At 44.6% G+C, this 13273-nt stretch overlaps 1 long non-coding RNA gene across 1 annotated transcript in view; it reads left to right on the top strand.

The window, feature by feature from the left end:
• The first annotated feature begins 1692 nt into the window (after positions 1-1692).
• Positions 1693-13273, top strand: part of LOC149867975 (uncharacterized) — a 55925-nt gene continuing 44344 nt past the window's right edge. The window contains exons 1-2 of the long non-coding RNA XR_016440940.1: positions 1693-1823; positions 2371-2452. This is a non-coding gene — a long non-coding RNA (uncharacterized LOC149867975). The remainder of the gene's footprint in view (positions 1824-2370; positions 2453-13273) is intronic.

Genomic DNA, 13273 nt, shown 5'->3' with positions numbered 1-13273 from the left:
GATGAGGCAGAGTAACTAACTCTGTCCTAATAACATCAGACATGTCTATCTTCTACAGGTATATAGGGAGCAAAAGGAAGGCACAGGGTAGCATAGGACCCTACAGGACAAGCTAGGGCAAATTGGTGACAGAGCTTCACCCTGCGGTTCTTTCTCGAATGTCAGATACCTGCAGCCTGGCGGCTGAGAGCTGACCAGTAGGGTGGGTGAGATCGGTTGGTGGTGTGTCCTCTGTTCTTGGTGGCCTCAGGGTCCCCACTCAGGGACCCTTTGGTGCTTGGAGATGCTACTGGGCAAGAATGCCTGTTACTGCGCAGTCATTTAGCACCTGTGTATGCAAGTGCTAAATGACTGTGCAATAAGCACTGAGCAGTCAGCATCTCATGTCGCTGCAGATACTGGTCAGTTAAACCAAAGCATTACAAACTTTATACGGATGTGCTCAGTATTTAACAATGTGCTTGATACAACATGCCCCGGGGATGTTTATGATCTAAGATGCAAACGCAAAATAGATCGGATGCGGCCCACCAGGCCGTTCTATCCGGCCCATGGGGCCCCTAAAAAATTTAGAAAATTAATATATATCTGCCCCTGGCTGCCTGTCATGAGGCCCACGACGGCTTGCCAAACATCAGTAGGCAGCCCTGCCCCTGAAATAATTGCCTGCCCCTGGAATAGATGCAGTAGAAATACCGGAGTCATCCAATGTATGTGTGTGCGATAGGCATGCGTGTTTAGCTTTTTCAGATGTCACGGTGACGTGACCAAGAATAAAAGGCGGGTGGTGGGATAGGGAAATGGAAAAAAAAGAAGGGTAAAAGAAATTGTGTGATGGAGGTGAGAGCAGGAATGGGATGTGAGGAAGTTTTTATACGGGGCATAATTCTACTCTTCCACGTGCTGTGAGATTGTGCTCAGGATGCCCTACGTGAGAGCGACCTACAGGATTTCTACAGACGCCTACGGGAACCCAGACAACATTAAACAAAAACATGCACATTGCTCATTTTGTTAAATCACCTACCAAACAGATCGCAGCAGAGAACTGTGTGCATCTCGTTAGGAACTGGACATCACTCAAAGGCATAGTGTTTCAGAGATGTCCACCTTGAGATGATCTAGATCGCAGCTAGGGAAAGCTGGATAAACTTAAAGTGTCCCCCCGGTAAAATAAATCACTTTGTGAGAAGGAACCTTAGCATGCCATGTAAATAAGGACTCGTGTCGTGGTTTGCTTAGTCTGCTAATCAAAACATGTAGCTCTGAGCACTTCCCATTTACTGCAGCTTATGAAAATCAAGCTTCATTATTGCTGTCTGATACATTACCACCAGCCGCCATATAATGGGCGAAATGTTCCCAGGGTTGGAACGAGTGCAATTTATGATTCTAAATTATTGTGTGTATGAAAAAGGAAAAGTGCAGCTGGATTTTCATTAGATGCATTCAATTTAATGTATTGAAAACAGTAAAGAATATGTTTTAATTAATACGCTGCACACACATGGCCTGGAATCCATAAAGAGAGCGTGCTGAGCACGGTGGGATACATGCCGGTAAGGGGAGTGCAAAGGATGCTGCTACAACTAGGGGGAGTGCTGTTTGCATTCAGGTGCAGCACCAGGCTTACCCCATTACAGCTGCCAGGCTCTGTATGCAGGGGTCAGCCCCAAATGCTGGAGTTTCAGAGTCGGCATGAAAGACATCTAGTGGCTTTTTTCGTTCTCAGTGTTTGGACACCCAGCTTGGGACCCATTAAAGGGGCTTACTTTCCAGAGGGCAGGAGGTGTGCAGCACTTTTGGAAAATCAGGCCCTGCAGGTAGGCAATTAGCAATCATTAGTCACTTGGGGCGAACGCAGTAAGCAAGTGCTTGATTGCTCTCCTGTTGCATAACTGGAAGGAATGACTAGGAAAAAAAAAAGCAGGACATCCTGAATAGGTTCAAGTCTCATGTCTACCTTCAAGATTAGGGAGGAAGCACTGGAAGTTCCTGCGCTGCATCTGAAAAGATGCAGATGATGACTCCAGAGGCTGTTGAAAAGTCTTAAAATAGAAATCTGGTAGCATGCGCAATCATTAAGGTACCAGTGGGAGTGGGAGCTTTCACTGTAACCCCGTTTTCACACATGCAGAACTTTTTTTGAAGGAACCTTTTCTTGTTTTTTTTTTTTAGGCTGTGATTTTCCAGGATTGGCCTCAGCCAAGAGGTGAATCAGCCTGGAAAGTTTGAGCAAGAATCTCTCTAGCTGTTGTTGTGTTATGCAAGGATGAATAGAACAGGCTTTTTGTTGGTTTTTTTATATGCCCCCCCCCCTTTTAGCTCAGAGACACTAATAAAAAAATTGTGGATCTTTTGCAATTTTAGACTGCTCAGGCTGGTTACTCTGCTCCAAGTCCTTGGATCTTTCTGTTATTTGCAACAAAGAGGAAATGAACCGAAGGCCCAGGTAATCCTGTGTACAGCGCTTGAGTGACCCAGGAAGCACCGTACTAGGTACCACACAAGTGGAGAGAACAGAAAAGGCCCTGCTCCAGATAATGCACAAACCCTGTGTAATGCAGAGGTGTTCTTTGCTGGTTATTAATGATGAAGCTGAGTCTGTCACTACTGGGCTGTGTGTCCCACAATGGGGAAGATAATTCATATGTGGGGACTGATTGGGTAGCAGAACCTAGTCATCCAAGGGGAAAGAGATGGGGACTTGTTTAATATGTACCTATCACCTATGACTACTCTATGACCCCTGTGGTCTTTGGGAAGGATGATCTTGGGGCATATCCTACCCACTTGCATGTGCCAAACCTAGAGTGAAGCTATCCAGAGACCATCCCCATGTCTGGGCTCAAGCCTTCAGATCCTGCTTGGAGCAGGGGGTTGGACTAGATGTGATCTCCTGAGGTCCCTTCCAACCCTCATTTTCTATGAGTCCATGCAGCAGAGGGTAAGTGGCCTGAGCAGAGCTCCTGGGCCAGGTGGGTGGACTGGGGGAACAGGATCTAAAATCTGTGAAAGTGGCTCAAAATGCCACTCATGTAGCTAACTGTAGCCACATCAGAACTACTTCACCTGGCTAAAGGGAATTGAATCTGGGCCTTGATTTCTTACGTGAAGAGCCAATGATTTACTAGTGTTGGGAACTACAGCATTAACTGCAGAACTAAACTGGCATCACAGCTAAGGTGTCTATGCAAACTGCTTTTAGTTAAATGCAGAAACGGGTCACCTAAGGAAAACCTCATGCTCCTGTGTAGTTTATAAACTGTAGCAGAGCAGCTTCCATGGACCTTATAATCTTTGCTGGAAGGAGCTTTCTTAAAATTACCTTTGTTTTGCTTCTTTATGATATATAAAATCAGTCTCCATTGGTATTGATTGATTTATTTGGAAGTGTTTAGCTGCAGGTCACCCTTGTTTTTTTATCTGAAGTATCTGTGGGATGTCTCAGGAAGGGGCTATGTACTAATGAGTCATTGCTGAAACATTAACAAAAGGCTTTGCTTACTCAAAAGATTGATTAATTAATCAATGCAATTAAGTAAATAGTTAATGGGAGAGTTCTAACCTGAGTCTTCTTCCCATTTAAAGGCTCAGCTTTCACTTATATAGTGTTGTGATAGTACAATGTGTTTCTACAAAGTCTGCTAGCCTGGATACAGCCTACGGGCATCTATACACGTGCTTGGAGGTGGGTGGAGGGAATCAAATTAGAGCCACTCTGATTAAAGTGCCCGCAGCATCATGTGTATTCAGCATCCCGTGCTTCAAAATGGCAGTGGGGGCACTTTAACTAAAGCTTGTTTGATGAGCTTTAGTTAAAGCGCCCCCACTGCCATTTTGAAATACAGGGATGCTGAATACACATGACTTGGAGGTTGCTGGAGTGCGCTAATTAGCAGCATCGCAATTAATAATTAACAGAGTCAATTAATTGAGTCTGCTCTGACGTGTGCTGATTAGCAAGCGTCGGAGCGACACTCCATCATGTGTATAGGTGCCCTATATGTCTAATCTGAAAAACAGGAAGAACTTTGAAAGAAGACAGAAGAATAAAAAACCCAAAAGAACGAAGGAAAGCTTTTATTTATCTATCAGAAAGAAATAGAAAGAGGGCACAGGCCCCTTTTTCACTCTGGAGAGGCACCTATAACTTCTTTTGCTCGAAGGGGTTATAACCACTGCAGGTGAGATGTTAACACTGCTGAAGGAACTGGGCACCCAAGTTTTCAACCCAAGTTTTCAATGTTTTCTAAATGTTGCATCCACAATGCCCAATGGCTCTGATTCAGTGCAGTTACAAGCCTGGAAGGTCCTTGTTTGCCTTATTTTTCCCTTAGGAGGAAAGCTTAGGGCCATTCAAATACAAGAAGTTTCCAGGAACACAAATGTTATGAATTTAAAGGGTCAGGAAAGGAGGCTGTTCAGGTTCTCTTAGGGACATGACCCCAGCCTTGCAAGGGTACAGGGCACGTTGCAAAGCCGCCTCCGCTGCTCGTTCCCGCTCTTCAGAGCTTAATATGCAGCTTGACCTATTCTTGTTGTGACTGGTGCATGCAACAAGGGAGGTGCATTGAGAGGTGAACTTTAAAGAGCCAGCACAAAGGCAGTGATAACAACGCTTCAGCACTTTTGCTTTATTTTTCAAAAGGGGAAATAACGATGGCCCCAAAGAACATTTCCAGTGATAGGAACATTTGCCCCTAGGAAAGCCTGTGTGTTTCGATCGCTGCTCAGGGAAACAAACTCAGCCTGTTACATAATTCATCGTGATCCTTCATAATCCAGTTATCATGCCTGTTCAAACAGCGCATCCGTTTGTAGAGACAGGCAACCGCACCATCCACCGCTCCCGTCTTGTGCCACACAATTCGCCTTGCGTCGAATCCAGGTGGCTGACGAATTATCATTTGCTTATCGATTATCAGGGGAAGAGCAGGCTATGCTTTGACAGGGAGAACATTATATTCATCAGCTCGGCCTGTACCTCCCCCTTGTTTTTCAGGTCCTCCATACATTTTTCACCTACTGTCACCCCAATTGATGCACTACTGAGCTCCTCTTCATTCACTGATTATTTGGGAAGCCACGCATCCTTTCTATATAATTTTGAGTGATGGGCAGGTTTGCAGAAGAAATCATAGGAATCCAGGGACAAGCTCATTAAGGCAAAGACAGCTGTAGGTGCTCCGTGACTCAGTGACCCTCAGTGAGCTACTTTCAAGGCCATAATAATAAGCCCCTTGGAGATTAGAAAGCTTTAGGCCATAAATACTAAAATAAAGGACTATCCACAGCACCTGTAAACCCTCCTTGAAATCCTTGGAAAAGTGGTAGCTCGTCCCATGATGGACACAATCGATACAGCAACCTTTAACCCCACTCTGTATCCGCTCTCCTCTTTTCTCCCTGGTGTGACCTATCAATAGCTCATTGGGAAGGGATGGAAGCATGACAGACAATATGTCATTCCTTGAATAGTTCATTCCTGATTGACAGCATAATACCCTGCCCAACCCTCCAAAGAGTCGTTTGTCAGAATGATTATTTGTACTGTAGAAATCCCTATAGGTCTCATTGCCATTGCACTGTGTGCTGTACAAACACAGAACAAAGACACAGGCTCTCTCCCAAAGAGGTTACAATCTGTGGATTGTGTGGAAAGACAAGACAACTGGTGGATAAAAGAGACCGAAGAGAGAAGGGAAGCAGAAAGTAACAGTGAGATGATTATGATCAGGCAAATGCGCAGGGATCACAGTCCGCAAGCTGCCTAACCATTCTTGAATGAATCCTATTTTCCCTTCAGGGCTTTTGAAAGCTTGAGTCTTCACAACTGGACCGCGAATAGGATAGATATAATGGCCATTCCAGGGTGAAGGCCTTAGGATTTTGTTTCCAGGTCACTGGCCACGTTTACGCACGATACTTACTGGGCGTGTCTATACAGCGCCATACTGTGACATTGCTACAGTGCCATGTTTTAGTACTTCTGCAGCAACATAGCTGGCGATCACGTGTAGACCCATGCAATCACTACGTTGCTGTAGTGTACCGTACAGCAATGTAGCACGTCACTACATTGCTGTACGACGTTGCTACGGTGCCATGTTTTAATACTTCTTTTTGGAAGTACGAAAACATAGTGCTGTATGGGCTGTTACTGCGCCATGCATGCTGTGCACGGGTAAATTTTCCAGCTACGTCACCGGAGCACCGTGCTACACTGGGGGAGCATGCGGCTACAGAAACATAGCTGGCGATCACGCGTAGACCCAAGTGATCACTACCTTGCCGTAGTGCACCATACAGCAATGTAGCATGTCACTGCATTGCTGTAGGGTGACGTGTAGACGTGCCCGCTGCGCAGTAGCTTGTTACTACTGTGCCATAGCATTGTGGGGCACGAACCATGATGTGATGCTACTGCGCAGTAGTAACGAGGTATTGCACAGTAGCAACGAGCTACTGTGCAGCCAGCGTCACTAGGAAGCCATGTGGGGGTGCTACCGCACCGTAACACTGGTTCTGCGCAGCCATTTAGTACTTGGGTATGCAAGTACTAAAAGACTGCACAGTAACAACCGTGCAGCCAGCATCTTGTGTAGACGCAGCTATTGAGCTACAGATGCTGGTCTTATTGATACAACAATATCAATGAAGACTATTTTTGGAGGGTGAGGGGGGACCCCTAAGCAGCTATCAGCAGTCAAAGTGGATGTGGGAAAAGGAGAGTTGAAACCGTAAGTGGGACTGGTTATGTTTGCAACGACTATAAAGGGAAAAATCTTCGCTTGAACGTTTCCAATTTCATTAGCGAGGGAAAGTTTATAAAGTAAAGCCCCACTTGATACACCCACATGCTAAGCTTGGGATCACCCATGTAACAGTTTAAATGAAACTCACTCCAATCTGAAAGGCCAATGCCGTCTGCAAGGATTTGTTTGCTGCAGTCACTGAGAAAAAACACTGTCTGTAGACGCGGGGTGAACGTTTAGAACGGGAGTGAAGGCATCTTAGATGTCAGAGGAAAAGCAGTGTATTGCTCAGGGTAGGACTCCATGGATATCAGTTTCTTGTCAGCTAAACGTGTGATTTTTTTTTTGGTGGAACAATGAACCAGCTTTATCCTGGCTTACCATTCACAATTTCTAGCATGGAGTGCCACATCTGTAGGTATTATTATTTTTGCTTCTTAATATTTAAGTGATGATAAGGACCCACCCAGAGACTGGGGCCCCATTATGCTGGACATGACACTAACATAGAGAAGATCCCTGCTTCAGAGACCTTATGGTTGAAAGATTTGATCCTAATTTAAGGTAAACTGTAGTTAAAATGTGGAACTCATTGCCACCACGTGTTGTGGAAGCTGACAGTTTAGCTAGATTATAAAAGAGGTTGAACAAATTCTTGGAGGAAAGAACGTCAGTAGTGATTGAGTAGAGCATCTGAATCAAAAGCATCTGAACCACAATTTTGTAGATCTTACACGCCGGAGGCAGCAAGTGAGAGAGGAACAATGGAAAACCCCCTGGTCAGACCCAGTTCACTCTCCCTTTCAGCACCCACTCTCTGCCAGTGTGACACAGGATACCAGGCAAGATGGACCCATGATGCAGTAAATGGCGAGTCTTATGTTCTTAAACACATTTGATTTTGTCTTGTTTAGCCCTTTTCCCAGTACTTCATCTTCTATAGTGCTGCCCCTTGTACCGGGGAGAGTCGAACAATGGAGATGAGCCATGATGACTCCTTCTCCAAGAAGGAGATAATGCCATAATGGCCACCAGCAAGAAACTTTACCGGCTGCTCTGCATGCAGTCACTGTATTATGCTCATTCATGTAAGAGATTGGGAGGAAGGGAATGTGTACTTAGATGTCTGTCCATTGTAAAGCAGCATGTCTGGCTATGATGCAATATATATATATATATATATAATTTGCATCTTGCATATCTCCCTTTGTCGTAGGGTATTAAAAAACCTTTATGATGATAAATGCTATTATTGCCATTTTTACTGTTGGAAAACTGAGATGCAGGGAGTTTAAATGACTTGCCTAATGTCACTCAAAGAGCCACGGACTGCATGGACATGAGAAAATAATTCTCTTGATTGCCAGTCCTGTGCTTTCACCAGCCAACTTCCTATCACCAGCTTGGATGGCAGGATTTGTTAAAAAAAAAAAAAAATCAATCAACATGCCTTGTAGAAACAGGGACACCTGCTCCATTTCTCAGTCTGCTACCTATTCTTTTTAAATATTAAAAAGTTAAAACAAATCAGATGGCTGTGATAAAATAAGAAGCTCCCCTGGTTTCCACAAAGAACTCAAAGCTCGTGAACAAGTCCTGGAAACACTGATTAACAAATACAAATTCAATTACTTTTGCTCTTATGTTTTTGCAGTTCTTTATCTGACTCGGCAGCGTTAAGACAGTTGAAGTTTGGCTATGCATTCAAACTCTGCAGACTCACACATTCCCAATTCTTTGAACTTCTCTACTGAAAATACCTCAGGAATTATCCTTAGAAAATACCATGCTCCCAAATATTGTCGGGAGTGGGGGAATACAATTTATCTGCTCCTCATACTCTATCATGGTATTAGTAACTGAGTGGCCCAAATTTGCTGTCAGGTCCCAGTGGCTGACACCATCGGAGTCGTACTTTTTGGCCGCCGGTGGGCGATGTTGTAAAATGCAGCTCTTTATTTTAAACCTGGTGATTGGGGTGGATAGCTATTTTGGGGGGTGAGGATTTTTATTCTGGAGAGGGAAAGGATGCTCCTTGGGTAAAATAAATATGCTGAAGCAGGAGAGCTCCTGCCCCAGGGGAGCATCCACCTTTGTTCTGTTCTGCCTGGGCACCTACGTGGCACAATACAACACGCCATGAAGGGGCGCGCAGGACAAGCTTAGGTACGTACAGTCCAAGCTGTGCAGAAGAGCACCTTCTGCAAGTAAGCTGAGATAGGATCGAACCCAATGAGCATGTTAAAGTAAAGGATGGATCTCAAACATGGGGTGGTCTTTTTTACGTGCCATGGAGGGCTGTCATTGGCAATTGCTATTGGAGGTAAAACCACTGCTGTATCATTTCCAGTACTGAATACAGCCCTTTCCTGAGAAACACAAATTGCTGCGAGACACTGACAAGCTGTAGTTTTGTCTGATTCTCTATCCGTAAAAAAAGTGAGCTCAACCTGTGCTGTTGTTGTACAACCGCTTTTTAAGTCCCGGACTGGGCTTGGAAGTCAAAGTGACATCTGCTCTACAACCACCAGAGCATTGCTGATGTGATGCTGCAGGTTAGGTGGTTCCCAGAGAGCGTGTTTCTTGATGCGTGGGCCATCACAGACCTCACTGAAGCTGACGGGCATGCTACCTGTCTTCTACGTGGGTTAGGCAAATAGAAACAACTCAATAACCCCTTTGTTTAGTGACAGCTAGAAAGATGGAAGTCACTAGCCAAAGATGAGACAGAAGGCAAAAGTATGGGCAGTGAACTGACTTGGTTGCAGCTTTGTGGCTATGTACAAGAAGCAAATAAAACACAGGCCCCCCCCCCCCCCCCCCCCAAAAAAAAAAAAAAATAAAAACAAAAAAAAAACCAGCAAGGAAACCAAGAGATGAGAGACATACTGTTAGTATGACTCAGAAAGACAGGCAAGAGGGTAGAGTTTGGGTAGAGTGCTGGCTGGAAAAGCAGGCTTGGAATTACGAGCAAGGGAACTATCCCTTGTATGGGATTTGACTGTGTTCAGAGAAAGTAGTGTGTATGTGTGTGCATCTTTTATACCGTAAATAAAGAGACCTGATTTGCAGAAATACTGGATTCTGTTATAACTTTTTCTTTCTAACAGAAACAACCCAGTAGACTGCAAATATAGTGATAACAAATACAGGGAATAAGCTGGGACTATGCCACCAAAGCTGCTCACTGTTTATGGGGTAAATTTTTAGTGGGCTGTATGTAGAAATAGGCATGAAGTCTCCTTTAATGATATGTTTGTGCACTTGCTTTCGCTAACAGGCTCTCTGCTGAACATTTACCCCTTTGAGTTAATGACAATAATTACATGAGAATCCATTTGGGCTTCTTAAGATGCTGCATTTGCAAACTAGCAATACAAATACTTTAATACTAATTCAAATGCACTGTAATTGCACTTGATTCTAAGTAGTGGTGGTTTAAAAACCACAACATCTATAAACACTAGATTTTTTCCCCTTCATTTTACATCAGTCCTCAGCAATGTACCGTGTATCTGCTTGGTGCCAGCCTTGATAAATGATTCCATTGGAACAGCAGACTGTACAGGATAACATTTTCCATTAAAATTAATATATTCCAGATACCATAAGTCCTTGTGTAAGGGCTGATGAATACAATGCTCTGTATTGTCTATCTGTCAGCAGCCACAACTGCCTGGTTTGCAGTTTACCTCATTTCCACGCAGTAATGAGAAGATTATAGTTTTGATATCTGCCATTGATTAGTGTGCATTTACTTAGCCATTCATTCACACTTTGGCAAGTTCTACAATGCATCCTGGCAGCTGTCTTAGAGGCGAATGACATGAAAGGAATAGCAGTGACCTGTTTCTGCTAAGCTTAAGGGACCGATTTTTCCTGTATTTCCTTCACCACTAAGTTTTCCAAGGGAGATCCAACTTTGCACCTGCAGGAGATGCTGCTCCATGGGAACACAGGACTTGACGGCACCTCCTGACCAGCTGTGTCCACTTCCACAGGCAAACATCTCATATAATCCGATCATATAATAAAGTCTCCATTCTCCAGAGCAGGCTAGTAGCTGGCCTCGGCACCTGTTCTAGTCTGAATATATTTGTCTTGAACATGCATGACCAGAACAGTAAACAGCATCCGAGATGAGATTTCATTAAGGCCTTGTAGTAATACTTTCCTTCCTCTACTGAAAGTACCTGTCTTCCTACAACCTAGGGTCTCTTTTTCCTGTGTCATAGTTGCATTACATTGTTGGGTCACAGTTCTCCTGTGATCAGCTAGTACATCTAGGTCCTTTTTCTCCTTGGCCTTTTGCACCCGATGAGCTTATAGAAGAAAATCTTTGATTAGCTCTTAAGTAGATGATCTTACATTTTGTATTATTTCTGCTACCCAGTCCTAATAGCTATCCAGCATTTATATCCTCATCCTCTTCCATCACAACAATGCTTCTCAATTCTGTGTTATCAGCAGATTTCACTAGTGAACTCATTTCAGCTTGAGACTTCCTCTGCCGAAGTTACCTGTGGTCTGGCCCTCCCCATTTCCTTGCTGACTTTACAATCATCTTCCTTTTCTAAACTATAAATTAATTTTTTTTTACCTTCTTTTTTCTAGCAAACAGCAAAATGCTCTCTCTTGTGTGCTAAAAAAGGAGTCAGGTATCAGAGATAGTAGTTTCCCTACCAGACAGTACTACCCAGGACAGGACCATGGCCCCCAGGTATCTTATTGAAAGTAGCTGCAAATCAGCTCTGAATCATGATAATTTATAATATCTACCAAATCCTCCAAATCCTGGATTTTCTTTATCTACTTCTCATCCAAAAGAGCTCTTGGAAAGTACCAGTGCATTATTACCTTGCATATAACATTGTGATCATTATAACATGACTGTGTTACTTTAGTGCAACCCAGAGTGTGGTGGTGGATGGGTCAGTATTGACCTGGAAAGATGTGAGCAGTGGAGTCCCACAGGGCTCGGTCCTTGGACCGGTGCTGTTCAAAGTCTTCATTAGTGACTTGGATGAGCGTGTGGAAAGTACCCTGTCCAAATTCACAGATGATACCAAATTGTGAGGTAAAGTTAACACACCAGAGGGTAGGGAATGGCTCCTGCCAGATCTGGGCAAGTTGGAAAATGGGCAGAAGAGAATAGGATGCAGTTCAATAAGGACAAATGCAAGGTGCTGCACCTAGGAAGAAGGAATCAACAGTATACTTATAGGCCGGGGATGACCTTCTCAGCAGCACAGCAGCGGAAAGGGATCTCGGAGTCACAGCTGACTCCAAGATGAACATGAGTCGACAATGTGACAAAGCGATCAGTAAAGCTAATCACACTTTATCATGCATTAGCAGGTGCATGAAGTACAGGTCCAGGGAGGTGATAATTCACCTCTATGCGGCATTGGTCAGGTCACAGTTAGAGTACTGCATCCAGTTTTGGGCGTCGTACTTCAAGAGGGATGTGGACAACCTTGAGAGGGTTCAGAGGAGGCCTCTTATATGGTTAGGGGCCTGCAGGCAAAACCTTACAAGGAGAGATTGAGGGCCCTGGATCTTTTTAGCCTCTGCAAGAGAAGTCTGAGGCTGATCTTGTGGTCACCTACAAATTCACTGGGGGGGAGAGTAAGGAATAGGAGGTTCTTTTACCAGGGCGCCCCTTGGAGTCACTAGGAACAATGGCCACAACTTGACAGAGAGCAGATTTAGGTTAGACATCAGGAACTTATTTATGGTAAGGGTTGCCAAAATCTAGAATGGGCTTCTGAGGGAGGTGGTGCTCTCCCCTATCTTGGGAGTCTTTAAAAGGAGGTTGGACATGCACCTGGCTGGGGTTGTCTGACCCCAGCACTGTTTCCTGCCCAGGGGAGCAGGTTGGACTTGATGATCTGCTAGGGTCCCTTCTGACTCAAACATCTGTGAATCTACGAATGATTCATAGATTCATAGATTCATAGACGTTAGGGTCGGAAGAGACCTCAATATTTCATTGAGTCCGACCCCCTGCATAGACAGGAAAGAGTGCTGGGTTCAGATGACCCCAGCCAGATGTCCATCCAACCTCCTCTTGAAGACCCCCAGGGTAGGGGAGAGCACCACCTCCCTTGGGAGCCCATTCCAGATTTTGGCCACTCAAACTGTGAAGAAGTTCTTCCTAATGTCCAGTCTAAATCTGCTCTCTGCTAGCTTATGGCCATTATTTCTTGTGACCCCCAGGGGCACCTTGGTGAGTAGAGACTCACCTATTCCTTTCTGTACCCCCATGATGAATTTATAGGCAGCCACAAGGTCACCTCTCAACTGTCTCTTGCAGAGGCTGAAGAGGTCCAAGTGCCCTAGTCTCTCCTCATAGGACTTGGCCTGCAAGCCCTTAACCATATGAGTGGCCTCCTCTGGACTCTTTCCAAGTTATCCACATTCCTCTTGAAGTGTGACGCCCAAAACTGCACGCAGTACTCCAACTCCAGTCTGACCAGCGCCCGATAGAGGGGAAGTATCACCTCCTTGGTTCT

The sequence above is a fragment of the Crocodylus siamensis genome, chromosome 3, assembly GCF_052110815.1.
Source record: "Crocodylus siamensis isolate JL-2025a chromosome 3, ASM5211081v1, whole genome shotgun sequence".
NCBI classification, from domain to species: domain Eukaryota; kingdom Metazoa; phylum Chordata; order Crocodylia; family Crocodylidae; genus Crocodylus; species Crocodylus siamensis.
This window is presented reverse-complemented; position numbering and strand designations above follow the sequence as displayed.